Below are 14,052 nucleotides of genomic sequence, written 5' to 3'. Positions count from 1 at the left end.
TGTGCCTTTGGAGAGTCAAAATGATCTGGAGCAATGTTTGCTGACTGAGCTCCATCATTTCTTTTCTTTGATCTCTTTTCTCTTATCATTTCCAATGCTCGTTTTTCTCTTTCCGCAGCATTGTCTTTTGCTTGTTTAGTTCTGAAAGTTCAAGGAATCTAGAACGTAAGTATCAATAAAAGAAAATATGATTCGAGAAACTTACTCCTTGTCAGGTTGGGCTTGTGTTTTTGCCACCCTTTCCGGTTGTTTTTTTTATTACGGGTGTTTTCTCGATTTTATTTTTTCTAGAAAACAGATAAACACATCGAATTTATACGGGAGACAAGACACTAACAATGAAGTCAACCAAACTGATAGACACCACCAAACCGAACTAAATTAAAGTGCTAAAATGAAAATTAGAAGCCCACCGAACTGAAAATAAATCATTTGATGAACAAAACATGATATATATGAAATCAACAAAACGTCTCACAGAAATTACGCAATACTTACTGGCTTTCAGATTCGCTTGTGCTCTCTGAATCTATCGGCAAAGGCTTTATTTTTTTGATTTGTTTTTTAACCACCTTCGGTGGTTGTTTTCTTTTTTTGTTTCAGTTTTTTTTATTTCTTCTTCTCTGTAAAACATAAGAACAAGCAAATAAAAACATATTTAAGCAAATACAAGTTAAATGAAATCAACATGAAAATTAAACTTACTTGCTTTTGGATTCAGATTCGGAAAATTTTTCCTCTTCCAAAGAAAAATCCATCTCGACATTTTTCTTTTTTCTTTTTTTCTTTTTCTTTCTTGTCCAAGTTACTTGTTTTCGGTTTTTCTTTCTTTTTTTCCTTTCTATAGAGAAGTCCCTACAACAGAAACAACGACTCAATTATTTAATCATCAAGAAAACACATTAACAATCCAGTGAACCAAATGAAGCAATCCCACCGAACCGAAAAATATTCATATGGTGAATAGTACATGACAACTATTTAATCATCAAGAAAAATGATTCTTAATGCAGAAACATTCAAATGAACAAACTAACAATTACAAGTAGGACAAATAAATTAATGATAACCTAAAACAGAAGTTTATTTTGTTAGTAGAGTATTTTAAAAGCATTTGAAAGAAAATTTTTGGGAAAATTTTAGTAAAGTATTTACCAATGGTTCTGTTGCTTCGGATGAAATCCGTTCAAGCATCATTTCCCTTGTCCAATGGGCCACCCACAGTGCAGGGGGAGAATCAAGTACAAATAAGCGGGAAAACTTGGTTTCGTGGAAGTATATCAACATTAATACAAAAACACAGCCATCAACAGACTATTTCTTCCCCTTTCTTTTGTTTTCAACTCCTTTCATCAAGAAGTTGAGCACATGTTTTGCCTAATCCCATTCCTAAATGTTGTCCACGTGAAAGATCGGTGGCTTATGGATTGCGGAGGCCACACTTACTATTGTGTGGAGCAAGAAGCACTTTTGTATGAAGACAACAAAAGTCCTCTTGAATTTTTTTCGATTCTCCTCCCCTTCTACACTCATATCCAGCACATTCCTTGTCAAAGTTGCCTGATGTGTGAAAATTTGTGTCGGTTTGTAATTTAATCAAGACAAAAATCATTTTGTTGGTAGCATACTCAAAACCAACAATGAATTCTCACAATCAAATGTCAAATTCAAATAAAAATAATCGAGAGTAATTAAACCTCGGGTCGTTCTCCCTAGGAGTTGCAATGAAATATACATTATTGGCTATGGGAGGAAATGGGGATTGGATGAATGCAAGGAGCAAGAAATGTAAATAGCAAGAGATGAAACAAGCATGCAAGGAATTAAATGAAAGCAAGTAAAGAAAATGAAAATGGAAATTAAATGCTAAAAAGGACTCTTTATAAAAATTAGGGAATTTAGGATTCCTATCCTAGTTATGGACCACAAACATGGTAATTGCTTATTTTATGGTTTATCTTGTGCTTAATTGAATGGTTTTTATCAAGTCCTTGTCCACTTATTCATATAATCTGCATGGTTTTACAATTCTTTCCTAATTCTATAGTATAGTTGAAAACATGTTTCCCAGGTCTTTAAACTGTCTATTTTAATTATCTTTTGTTACCATTCGATGCTGTGATCTGTGTGATAAGTGTTTTCAGGCTTTATAGGGCAGGAATGGCTTAGAGGATAGAAAGGAAACATGTAAAAGCGGAAGGAACGCGAGAAGATGAAGTTGTGAGGAGCGAGCAGCGACGCGTACGCATGGACGAAGCGTACGCGTGACTAACGCAGAAGAGAAGCGACGCATACGGGTGATAAGGAATCTCGCCAAACGACGTGCATGCGTGACATGCGTGAATCACCACTGAGGATGAGGCCAAATATGGAGAGACTGGGATGGCGTTAAACGCCAGTGAAGAGCATCTCACTGGGCGTTCAACGCCCAAGCTGGCACAGAAGCTGGCATTAAACGCCAATAAGGAATACCTCACTGGGCATTCAACGCCCAAACTGGCAGGGAAACTGGCGTTGAACGCCAGCTAGGGAGCACTGGCTGGCCGTTCAACACCTTACTTGGCAAAGAAATTGGTGTTGAACGCCAGTGAAGGGATGCATGATGGGCGTTCAACGCCCAAAAAACCACCAAAACTGGCGTTAAACGCCAGTAATGGCAGACCTACTAATTGTTCAGCATTCACTGAAGAAATTCCTATCCAGGAATTAAAGGAAGCTAAGGCTCATATAGAGACCATAGAGGTTTCCTTGCATGCACTCCTATAATGCATGAGTTCTGATGAATACTTATCCTCTGATGAGGATGAGGACACTAGGGAAGAGCAAGTTACTCGGTACCTAGGAGCTCTCATGAAGCTAAATGCCAAGCTGCTTGGTACAAAGTCTTTAGAGGAAGAACCTCCATTGATTACTAAAGAACTTAATGCTTTGGCTCAGCAGAAGCTACATCAGAAGCTTCTGGATCCCGGATGCTTCCTAATTCCTTGCACCATAGGAACCATGACCTTTGAGAAGGCTCTGTGTGACCTAGGGTCAAGTATAAACCTCATGCCACTCTCCGTGATGGAGAAGCTGGGAATCTTTGAGGTACAAGTTACAAATATCTCACTAGAGATGGCAGACAAATCAATGAAGAAAGCATATGGCTTAGTAGAGGATGTACTGGTAAGGGTTGAAGACCTGTACATTCCTGCAAACTTCATAATCTTAGATATTGGGGAAGATGAGGATGAATCCATCATCCTTGGAAGACCTTTCCTGGCCACTGCCAATGCTATCATTGATGTAGCTAAGGGAGAACTGATTCTACAACTAGGGGAGGATCACATCTTGTTCAAGATGCCTCACCCCAACTCTCCCTCTGAGAAAAGAGAGATAACTGTGTAACACTTAGTGTTCCAACCATCTCTTTCAGTGCAAAGCTTTACTAAGCCCCAAATATCAATTCTAAGTTTGGTGTTGGGCAGCCATTAACAAGCACTAAAAGCAAAGGTACTAGGGAGAAAGTACCTAAAGGCTGGAAGGACAAGAAAGTCTCCACTGAAGGCCTCTCACCTGGCATGAGAGTTGTCTTCACCAAGAAGCTAGTCATACCACATACAGTGAGTCGTGTCCTATCCCTAGAGCATGTGGAGCTCATTCATGAGAAGACAGGAAGAAGCTTCACTGTAAGGGACAAAATTCTGAGCCCATATCATTCTCCATAAGGAGCAAACCGTCAAGCTAGTGACGTTAAAAGAGCGCTTTTTGCGAGATAACCCAACCCTAATTAATTATTTCTATTTCTTTTAATTCCTTAATTTTGTTTTTCTTTAAGTTATTTCTTTAGGTTCATGATCATGTACAGCAGTCAGAACAAAGACAGAAAGGTTCAGCAATGAAAATAGACCACTCTAGATGGAGTGTCTTGCTGGCATTGTGGTGCACGAAATTGTGATCACTACTTTTACACAGAACAATCTCCGGTAATGGCTCCAAAGACTTGGTGCTCAATACCATGGCATAAACACAACTTCGCACAACTAACCAGCAAGTGCACTGGGTCGTCCAAGTAATAAACCTTACGCGAGTAAGGGTCGATCCCACGGAGATTGTTGGTATGAAGCAAGCTATGGTCACCTTGTAAATCTCAGTCAGGCAGACTCAAATGGGTATAGATGATGAATAAAGCATAAAGATAAAGATAGGGATACTTATGTATATCATTGGTGAGAGCTTCAGATAAGCGTATGAAGATGCCTTCCCTTCCGTCTCTCTGCTTTCCTACTGTCTTCATCCAATCCTTCTTACTCCTTTCCATGGCAAGCTTATGCAAGGGTTTCACCGTTGTCAGTGGCTACCTCCCATCCTCTCAGTGAAAATGTTCCTATGCTCTGTCACAGCATATGGCTAATCAGCTGTCGGTTCTCGGTCAGGCCGGAATAGAATCCAGCGATTCTTTTGCGTCTGTCACTAACGCCCCGCCTGCTAGGAGTTTGAAGCACGTCACAGTCATTCAATCATTGAATCCTACTCAGAATACCACAGACAAGGTTAGACCTTCCGGATTCTCTTGAATGCCGCCATCAGTTCTCGCCTATACCACGAAGACTCTGATCTCACGGAATGGCTGGCTCGTTTGTCAGGCGAGCACTCGGTTGTCAGGCGATCAACCATGCATCGTGTATCAGGAATCCAAGAGATATTCACTAAGCCTCACATGCTTGTAGAACAAGAGTGGTTTTCAGTCACTTTGTTCATAAGTGAGAATGATGATGAGTGTCACGGATCATCACATTCATCAAGTTGAAGAACAAGTGATATCTTGGACAAAGAACAAGCGGAATTGAATAGAAGAACAATAGTAATTGCATTAATACTCGAGGTACAGCAGAGCTCCACACCTTAATCTATGGTGTGTAGAAACTCCACCGTTAAAAATACATAAGAACAAGGTCTAGGCATGGCCGTGAGGCCAGCCTCCCAGTGATCAAAAGATTCAAAGATCTCAAGATGTCTAATACAATAGTAAAAGGTCCTACTTATAGAAAACTAGTAGCCTAAGGTGTACAAAGACGAGTAAATGACATAAAAATCCACTTCCGGGCCCACTTGGTGTGTGTTTGGGCTGAGCAATGAAGCATTTTCGTGTAGAGACTCTCCTTGGAGTTAAACGCCAGCTTTTATGCCAGTTTGGGCGTTTAACTCCCATTTAGGTGCCAGTTCCGGCGTTTAACGCTGGAATTCCTGAGGGTGACTTTGAACGCCGGTTTGGGCCATCAAATCTTGGGCAAAGTATGGACTATCATATATTGCTGGAAAGCCCAGGATGTCTACTTTCCAACACCGTTGAGAGCGCGCCAATTGGGCTTCTGTAGCTCCAGAAAATCTACTTCGAGTGCAGGGAGGTCAGAATCCAACAGCATCTGCAGTCCTTTTGAGTCTCTGGATCAGATTTTTGCTCAGATCCCTCAATTTCAGCCAGAAATACCTGAAATCACAGAAAACCACAAACTCATAGTAAAGTCCAGAAAAGTGAATTTTAACTAAAAACTAATAAAAATATACTAAAAACTAACTAAAAGATACTAAAAACATACTAAAAACAATGCCAAAAAGCGTACAAATTATCCGCTCATCACAACACCAAACTTAAATTGTTGCTTGTCCTCAAGCAACTGAAAATCAAATAAGATAAAAAGAAGAGAATATACTATAGACTCCAAATTATCAATGAAACTTAGCTCCAAATTAGATGAGCGGGACTAGTAGCTTTTTGCCTCCGAACAGTTTTGGCATCTCACTTTATCCTTTGAAATTCAGAATGATTGGCTTCTCTAGGAACTCAGAATCCAGATAGTGTTATTGATTCTCCTAGTTAAGTATGATGATTCTTGAACACAGCTACTTTATGAGTTTTGGCCGTGGCCCAAGGCACTCTGTCTTCCAGTATTACCACCGGATACATACATGCCACAGACACATAATTGGGTGAACCTTTTCAGATTGTGACTCAGCTTTGCTAAAGTCCCCAATTAGAGGTGTCCAGGGTTCTTAAGCACACTCTTTTTGCCTTGGATCACAACTTTATTTCTTTCTTTTTCTTTCTTTTTTTTTCGTTTCTTCTCCCTTTTTTTTGTATTCACTGCTTTTTCTTGCTTCAAGAATCATTTTTATGATTTTTCAGATCCTCAGTAACATGTCTCCTTTTTCATCATTCTTTCAAGAGCCAACAATTTTAACATTCATGAACAACAAATTCAAAAGACATATGCACTGTTCAAGCATACATTCAGAAAACAAAAAGTATTGTCACCACATCAAACTAATTAAGCTAGTTTTAAAGATGAATTCGAAATCCTGTACTTCTTGTTCTTTTGTAATAAAAACAGTTTTCATTTAAGAAAGGTGATGGATTCATATTCATAGCTTTAAGTCATAGATACTAAGACACTAATGATCATAAGACACAAACATAGACAAACATAAAGCATAATTTTCGAAAAACAGAAAAGCAAAGAACAAGGAGATTAAAGAACGGGTCCACCTTAGTGATGGCGGCTTGTTCTTCCTCTTGAAGGTCTTATGGAGTGCTTGAGCTCCTCACTGTCTCTTCCTTGTCTTTGTTGCTCCTCTCTCATGATTCTTTGATCTTCTCTAATTTCATGGAGGAGGATGGAGTGTTCTTAGTGCTCCACCCTTAGTTGTCCCATGTTGGAACTCAATTCTCCTAGAGAGGTGTTAATTTGCTCCCAATAGTTTGTGGAGGAAAGTGATGGACTTGAGGTCATGCCTTCTCAGTTGAACCGGCTTCCCTCTTGAATTTCTCTTCCATTGGGCGTCCTCTTCACAGATATCTATGAGGACTTGGTCCAACCTTTTGATCAAAATTTGACCCTTCTTCATGGCCACAACTTCATAGAAGTGGTCTTTATGCACCCTTGAGATGATTCTCTCCATCTCCCATGACTCGGAGGTGGAAGCTTTTGCCTTCCCTTTCCTCTTTCTAGAGGTTTCTCCGGCCTTGGATGCCATAAATGGTTATGGAAAAACAAAAAGCAACGCTTTTACCACACCAAACTTAAAAGGTTTGCTCGTCCTCGAGCAAAAGAAGAAAGAAGAGAGTAGAAGAAGAAGAAATGGAGGAGATGGAGGTGGCTTATGGTTCGGCCAAAAGGGGGGAAGAAGTGGTTTGATTATGAATGGTGAGGTAGGTGAAGAGAGGGGTAGGGTTCGGCCATTATGGGTGGGTTTGGGAGGGAAAGTGGTTTGAATTTGAAGGGTGAGGTAGGTGGGGTTTTATGAAGGATGGTTGTGAGTGGTGAAGAGAAAGATGGGAGTTGATAGGTGAAGGGTTTTTTTTTTTTTTTGGGAAGAGGTATTGAGGTGATTGGTGAATGGGTGAAGAGGAGAGAGAGTGGTGGGGTTGGTGGGGATCCTGTGGGGTCCACAGATCCTGTGGTGTCAAGGAAAAGTCATCCCTGCACCAATTGGCTTTCAAAATCACGTTTTGAGCCATTTCTGGCGTTAAACGCCGGGCTGATGCCCATTCCTGGCGTTTAACGCCAGGTTCTTGCCCTTTTCTGGCGTTTAACGCCAGTCTGGTGCCCCTTTCTGGCGTTAAACGCCCAGAATGGTGCCAGACTGGGCGTTAAACGCCCAACTGCTAGCCTCACTGGCGTTTAAACGCCAGTGGGTTCTTCCTCCAGGGTGTGCTATTTTTCTTCCTGTTTTTCATTCTGTTTTTGCTTTTTCAATTGATTTTGTGTCTTCTTATGATCATCAACCTACAAAAAAAATAAAATAACAAAAGAAAATAGATAAAATATAACATTGGGTTGCCTCCCAACAAGCGCTTCTTTAATGTCAGTAGCTTGACAGAGGGCTCTCATGGAGCCTCACAGATACTTAGAGCAATGTTGGAACCTCCCAACACCAAACTTAGAGTTTGAATGTGAGGGTTCAACACCAAACTTAGAGTTTGGTTGTGGCCTCCCAACACCAAACTTAGAGTTTGACTGTGGGGGCTCTGTTTGACTCTGATTTGAGAGAAGTTCTTCATGCTTCCTCTCCATGGTGACAGAGGGATATCCTTGAGCCTTAAACACAAAGGATTCTTCATTCACTTGAATGATTAGTTCACCTCCATCAACATCAATCACAGCCTTTGCTGTGGCTAGGAAGGGTCTGCCAAGGATGATGGATTCATCCATGCACTTCCCAGTCTCTAGGACTATGAAATCAGTAGGGATGTAATGGTCTTCAATCTTCACCAATACATCCTCTACAAGTCCATGAGCTTGTTTTCTTGAGTTGTCTGCCATCTCTAGTGAGATTCTTGCAGCTTGTACCTCAAAGATCCCTAGCTTCTCCATTACAGAGAGAGACATGAGGTTTACACTTGACCCTAAGTCACACAGCGCCTTCTTGAAGGTCATGGTGCCTATGGTACAAGGTATGGAAAACTTCCCAGGATCTTGTCTCTTTTGAGGTAATTTCTGCCTAGACAAGTCATCCAGTTCTTTGGTGAGCAAAGGAGGTTCATCTTCCCAAGTCTCATTTCCAAATAACTTGTCATTTAGCTTCATGATTGCTCCAAGGTATTTAGCAACTTGCTCTTCAGTGACATACCCATCCTCTTCAGAAGAAGAATACTCATCAGAGCTCATGAATGGCAGAAGTAAGTTCAATGGAATCTCTATGGTCTCATTTTGAGCCTCAGATTCCCATGGTTCCTCATTGGGGAACTCATTGGAGGTCAGTGCACGCCTATTGAGGTCTTCCTCAGTGGCGTTCACTTCCTCCCCTTCCTCTCCAAATTCGGCCATGTTTATGGCTTTGCACTCTCCTTTTGGATTTTCTTCTGTATTGCTTGGAAGAGTACTTGGAGGGAGTTCAGTAACTTTCTTGCTCAGCTGTCCCACTTGTGCCTCCAAATTCCTAATGGAGGACCTTGTTTCAGTCATGAAACTTTGAGTGGTTTTGATTAGATCAGAGACCATGGTTGCTAAGTCAGAGGGGTTCTGCTTAGAATTCTATGTCTGTTGCTGAGAAGATGATGGAAAAGGCTTGCCATTGCTAAACCTGTTTCTTCCACCATTATTGTTATTGAAACCTTGTTGAGGTCTCTCTTGATTCTTCCATGAGAAATTTGGGTGATTTCTCCCTGAAGAATTATAGGTGTTTCCATAGGGTTCTCCTAGGTAATTCACCTCTTCCATTGAAGGGTTCTCAGGATCATAAGCTTCTTCTTCAGATGAAGCATCCTTAGTACTGCTTGGTGCATTTTGCATTCCAGACAGACTTTGAGAAATCAAATTGACTTGTTGAGTCAATATCTTGTTCTGAGCCAAAATGGCATTCAGAGTATCAATCTCAAGAACTCCTTTCTTCTGACTTGTCCCATTGTTCACAGGATTTCTTTCAGAAGTGTACATGAATTGGTTATTTGCAACCATTTCAATGAGCTCTTGAGCCTCTGTAGGCGTCTTCTTCAGATGAAGAGATCCTCCAGCAGAGCTATCCAAAGACATCTTGGATAGTTCAGAGAGACCATCATAGAAAATACCTATGATGCTCCATTCAGAAAGCATGTCTGAGGGACACTTTCTGATTAATTGTTTGTATCTTTCCCAAGCTTCATAGAGGGATTCACCATCCTTCTGTCTGAAGGTTTGGACTTCCACTCTAAGCTTACTCAATTTTTGAGGTGGAAAGAACTTTGCCAAGAAGGCATTGACTAGCTTTTCCCAAGAGTCCAGGCTTTCTTTAGGTTGTGAGTCCAACCATATTCTAGCTCTGTCTCTTACAGCAAAAGGGAATAGCATCAGTCTGTAGACCTCAGGGTCAACCCCATTAGTCTTGACTGTGTCACAGATTTGCAAGAACTCAGCTAAAAACTGATGAGGATCTTCCAATGGAAGTCCATGGAACTTGCAATTCTGTTGCATTAGAGAAACTAATTGAGGCTTAAGCTCAAAGTTGTTTGCTTCAATGGCAGGGATAGAGATGCTTCTCCCATAGAAGTTGGGAGTAGGTGCAGTAAAGTCACCCAGCACCTTCCTTGCATTGTTGGCATTGTTGTTGTTTTCGGCTGCCATAGGTTCTTCTTCTTTGAAGAATTCGGTCAGGTCCTCAACAGAGAGTTGTGCCTTAGCTTCTCTTAGCTTTCGCTTCAAGGTCCTTTCAGGTTCAGGGTCAGCTTCAACAAGAATGCCTTTGTCTCTGCTCCTGCTCATATGAAAGAGAAGAGAATAAGAAAATGTGGAATCCTCTATGTCACAGTATAGAGATTCCTTGAGGTGTCAGAGGAAAAGAAAAGTAGAAGACAGAAGTAGAAAATTCGAACTTATCAAAGAAGATGGGGTTCGAATTTTGCATCAAGGAATAGTGTTAGTCCATAAATAGAAGGATGTGAAAAGAAGGGAAGTAATATTCGAAAATAAAAAAAAAATTTTGAAAACATTTTTGAAAAACACTACTTGATTTTCGAAAATAAGAGTGGGAAAGAAATCAAATGATTTTTGAAAAAGATTTTGAAATTAGAAGTTAAAAAGATTTGATTGAAAACTATTTTGAAAAAGATGTGATTAAAAAGATATGATTGGTTTTAAAAAAAGGTGTGATTGAGAAGATATGATTTGAAAAACATTTTAAAAAAAGATTTGATTTTAAAATTAATGACTTGCTTGACAAGAAAAGATATGATTCAAAAATTAAACCTTCCTCAACAGAAAAGGCAACATACTTGAAATTTTGAATCAAATCATTAATTGTTAGCAAGTCTCTTTGAAAAAGGAAAGAAATTGATTTTGAAAACATTTGATTGAAAAGATATGATTTGAAAAAGATTTGATTTTGAAAAACTTTGAAAACTTGAAAAAAATTGATTTTGAAAACAAAATCTTCCCCCTTGTGCCATCCTGGCGTTAAACGCCCAGAATGGTATCCATTCTGGCGTTTAACGCCCAAAATGCTACCTTTTTGGGCGTTAAACGCCAGTCTGTCCTTCTTCACTGGGCGTTTTGAACGCCCAGCTTTTTCTGTGTAATTCCTCTGCTGCATGTTCTGAATCTTCAGTCCCCTGTACTATTGACTTGAAAATAGAACCAAGATCAAATAAACAAGGCATGCAAGACACCAAACTTAAAATTAGACACTAGACTCAAACAAGAAACATAAAGTATTTTTGGTTTTTATGATTTTTATAAATTTTTTTGTGCTTTTTTTCGAAAATTAATAGAAAATAAAGGTTTCAGAATTCTCAATTTGAATTTCCAGGAATCATTGCAATGCTAGTCTAAGACTCCGGTCCAGGAATTAGACATGGCTTCACAGCCAGCCAAGCTTTCAAAGAAAGCTTCGGTCCAAAACACAAGACATGGCTAATGGCCAGCCAAGCCTTAGCAGATCATTGCTCCAATAGCAAGATTGATAGAGATCAACAAGCTATTGTGATGATCAGTTGAAACCTCGGTCCAATAAGATTAGACATGGCTTCACAGCCAGCCAGATTTCAGCAGATCACCATGAAACACTAGAATTCATTCTTAAGAACTCTGAAGAAAAATACCTAATCTAAGCAACAAGATGAACCGTCAGTTGTCCATACTCAAGAACAATCCCCGGCAACGGCGCCAAAAACTTGGTGCACGAAATTGTGATCACTACTTTTACACAGAACAATCTCCGGTAATGGCTCCAAAGACTTGGTGCTCAATACCATGGCATAAACACAACTTCGCACAACTAACCAGCAAGTGCACTGGGTCGTCCAAGTAATAAACCTTACGCGAGTAAGGGTCGATCCCACGGAGATTGTTGGTATGAAGCAAGCTATGGTCACCTTGTAAATCTCAGTCAGGCAGACTCAAATGGGTATAGATGATGAATAAAGCATAAAAATAAAGATAGGGATACTTATGTATATCATTGGTGAGAGCTTCAGATAAGCGTATGAAGATGCCTTCCCTTCCGTCTCTCTGCTTTCCTACTGTCTTCATCCAATCCTTCTTACTCCTTTCCATGGCAAGCTTATGCAAGGGTTTCACCGTTGTCAGTGGCTACCTCCCATCCTCTCAGTGAAAATGTTCCTATGCTCTGTCACAGCATATGGCTAATCAGCTGTCGGTTCTCGGTCAGGCCGGAATAGAATCCAGCGATTCTTTTGCGTCTGTCACTAACGCCCCGCCTGCTAGGAGTTTGAAGCACGTCACAGTCATTCAATCATTGAATCCTACTCAGAATACCACAGACAAGGTTAGACCTTCCGGATTCTCTTGAATGCCGCCATCAGTTCTCGCCTATACCACGAAGACTCTGATCTCATGGAATGGCTGGCTCGTTTGTCAGGCGAGCACTCGGTTGTCAGGCGATCAACCATGCATCGTGTATCAGGAATCCAAGAGATATTCACTAAGCCTCACATGCTTGTAGAACAAGAGTGGTTGTCAGTCACTTTGTTCATAAGTGAGAATGATGATGAGTGTCACGGATCATCACATTCATCAAGTTGAAGAACAGGTGATATCTTGGACAAAGAACAAGCGGAATTGAATAGAAGAACAATAGTAATTGCATTAATACTCGAGGTACAGCAGAGCTCCACACCTTAATCTATGGTGTGTAGAAACTCCACCGTTGAAAATACATAAGAACAAGGTCTAGGCATGGCCGTGAGGCCAGCCTCCCAGTGATCAAAAGATTCAAAGATCTCAAGATGTCTAATACAATAGTAAAAGGTCCTACTTATAGAAAACTAGTAGCCTAAGGTGTACAAAGACGAGTAAATGACATAAAAATCCACTTCCGGGCCCACTTGGTGTGTGTTTGGGCTGAGCAATGAAGCATTTTCGTGTAGAGACTCTCCTTGGAGTTAAACGCCAGCTTTTATGCCAGTTTGGGCGTTTAACTCCCATTTAGGTGCCAGTTCCGGCGTTTAACGCTGGAATTCCTGAGGGTGACTTTGAACGCCGGTTTGGGCCATCAAATCTTGGGCAAAGTATGGACTATCATATATTGCTGGAAAGCCCAGGATGTCTACTTTCCAACGCCGTTGAGAGCGCGCCAATTGGACTTCTGTAGCTCCAGAAAATCCACTTCGAGTGCAGGGAGGTCAGAATCCAACAGCATCTGCAGTCCTTTTGAGTCTCTGGATCAGATTTTTGCTCAGATCCCTCAATTTCAGCCAGAAAATACCTGAAATCACAGAAAAACACACAAACTCATAGTAAAGTCCAGAAAAGTGAATTTTAACTAAAAACTAATAAAAATATACTAAAAACTAACTAAAAGATACTAAAAACATACTAAAAATAATGCCAAAAAGCGTACAAATTATCCGCTCATCACATTGAACGCTAGCCAGGGAGTACTGGCTGGGCGTTCAACGCCCCAAATGGCAGCAAAGCTGGTGTTTGGCATAGTGCTAGGCATTCAACGCCCATGAAAAAGGGCATGGAATCTGAATTTCCTAGCCTCTCAGAACCAGTGGGTCCCACAACATCTTTACCTACCCCACTTCTTCCTTCTTTTTTTCACACTTCCCCATACACTCTTTCCTATAAACCCTAGCCCAATTATATCCATATCACTTTCCCAAAACCAACATAACTCCCACCAACCCCCACCCATTTCAAAATCAAATTTCCCTCCCATTTACACCACCCATGACCAAACCCAACCCTAGCCCACCCCTATAAATACCCCTCATTCTAACCCTTCATACACACACATTTCATACACCCTAAAGCCCCCTTGGCCGAATTCCCTTCTCCCTCTATCCTCATCTATTTTCTTCTTCTTCTACTCGATTCTTCTCTTTTCTTTATTTTTGTTCGAGAACGAGCAAAGCTTTTAAGTTTGGTGTGGGAAAAGCGTCGCTTTTTGCTTTCCATTACCACTTATGGCACCCAAGGTTGGAGAACCCTCTTGAAAGAGGAAAGGAAAGGCCATAGCCGCCACCTCCGAATCTTGGGAGATGGAAAGATTCATCACCAAAGCCCACCAAGACCACTTCTATGAAGTAGTGGCAGAGAAGAAGGTGATCCCTGAGGTCCCCTTCAGGCTCAAGAA

At 40.7% G+C, this 14,052-nt stretch overlaps 1 non-coding gene across 1 annotated transcript; it reads left to right on the top strand.

The window, feature by feature from the left end:
* Positions 1 to 9,566: 9,566 nt before the first annotated feature.
* LOC130977677 (small nucleolar RNA R71) lies at positions 9,567 to 9,674 on the top strand. Its single transcript, XR_009085360.1, has one exon. It is a non-coding gene; the product is annotated as a small nucleolar RNA R71 (small nucleolar RNA).
* The last annotated feature ends 4,378 nt before the right edge of the window (positions 9,675 to 14,052 follow it).

The sequence above is a fragment of the Arachis stenosperma genome, chromosome 4 (genome assembly GCF_014773155.1).
Source record: "Arachis stenosperma cultivar V10309 chromosome 4, arast.V10309.gnm1.PFL2, whole genome shotgun sequence".
In the NCBI taxonomy this organism is placed as follows: Eukaryota; Viridiplantae; Streptophyta; class Magnoliopsida; order Fabales; family Fabaceae; genus Arachis; species Arachis stenosperma.
This window is presented reverse-complemented; position numbering and strand designations above follow the sequence as displayed.